We start from the raw sequence: 1,779 nt of genomic DNA, 5'->3' as shown, positions 1-1,779 counted from the left end.
TGAGTATTTAAATGCAGAAGCAGCCCATAACCAAAAAAATATGACTTTCACATGTTTTGTAAAAAGTAAAAACAGAATCAATAAGCTGAACGAGAATGATTTAATCCTTCTGTGAATGTCGCAACAGTCCTGAGCTGGCACACACTCTTCCGTGTTCCTCTTGTGTTCTGCAGATGAGGGAATCACAGATGCATCCTGTCTTGGCAGCAGTTGTGTAACTCAAACAGAGCTCCATTCACCTTCCAAAAACAGGGTTTTATGGTTACGTCTCCATTGTCGTGTTGGCTATACGATCCAGCTTTACATAAGAGTCCTCAAGGTTACTTCAGACAAATAGATTACATTGATCGTGTTAACAATTTAAAAAAATACAGTAAATGAAAGAACATAAACAGTGGAGCGCCGGTGTTAAAGGGTTAATGACACCAGTGAACCCTTGTTTTTATTGACGCACGTTTATAGTCGGAACCTTTAATCCGTCCACATGTCAGAACAGTTCTCTCCTTGCAAAGCGGATCTGTATGTGTGGAGGGGATCATTTGACATCATGACACAGATGGTTTATTTTGGTTTGAGGGATCGGAGCTCACGTGAGTTTGTGAACAAGCTGCCAGTTTTATGAAACTTTATGAGTATCCAATATTTCTTCATTTTTGACTAATCTTTTTAGGTCAGGATCTTCTTTATCTGATCAAAACTTGTCCAAACATACTGAAAGTGCAGTTCAATCCAGATTTGCAGCGCTCTGCTGGAGGCAGCTCCTCAGCCACAGGCCTGCTGTGTCACTCCAGAGGAATGTCAAGTTCAGGGAAGTCAGCAAAGACTTTAAAGCTGAGCTGCCACTCGGAAAACATTCAGACGAGTGGATCGTCAAGCACATCAGATGGTGACAAAAAATACCAGGAGAGCTGCAAATTTAATCATGCTTAACAATGTTCTAACAATGCAAGCTGGGCTCTGCAACTTTTAAGAGTTAAAGAGCCGTTCAGGTCAATTTCTCATTTAAAATAACTCAGTAGAAGCTGCAAAGTCTTTTTTACCCTTTAGAAAAATAAAACACTGATTTTTATTTTTTGTTATTGTTAATAGTATGATAAATATAAATTAACTGTTGCTTTTTGGCATATAAAAAACACAAAAAGAAAGAGAAATTGGCGCTTTTTTGAAAATAACTTTTGAAAGAAGGTCATATGACTTCCTTTTAAAATAAAATACATCCTATACCTTATAGATCAATGCAGAAAACGTAGTAGCTGGGAGTGTGATGTCAGCAGTGACGTAAAAAAAAGACAAATAAATTAATAATTAAAACGCAAAAATATATATATTTTACCAACTGTGATGAATATAACAAACTGAAATTAAATCAGAGGTAACTAAATGACCCTTGCCCCCCTTTTTTTAGATCACAAACCACATAAGAGATTTATTTCAAAAAATAAAATTCTCCTTAAGTATGAATCTGGTTATCCTAAATTACGTTTACGAGGTAAACGGTGCTCAAAAATCTGTAGTTTTAGTACAACTTTAGTAAAACTAAGGAGCCAAATTGCTTGATGGACTGTCAAAGGATTGTGGGTACTGTAGTCAGGAGCCTGGTGGAGTATGTATGGGGCTGAATTGGGGCCAATATTATTTGAAACCCAAATGAGCAAAATGAAAATATGTTGCTGTTTGGCCAAATTTTCAGATTCAAAAACGAAAAAATAAAAAAAATAAGAAAAAGATTTGAAATTGAGATTTTGAGTTTTAAAATTTTAAAAGCAGAACATTTGAAGC

Source organism: Oryzias melastigma, linkage group LG16, assembly GCF_002922805.2.
Source record: "Oryzias melastigma strain HK-1 linkage group LG16, ASM292280v2, whole genome shotgun sequence".
NCBI classification, from domain to species: Eukaryota; Metazoa; Chordata; class Actinopteri; order Beloniformes; family Adrianichthyidae; genus Oryzias; species Oryzias melastigma.
Note: the sequence above shows the minus strand (reverse complement) of the source record.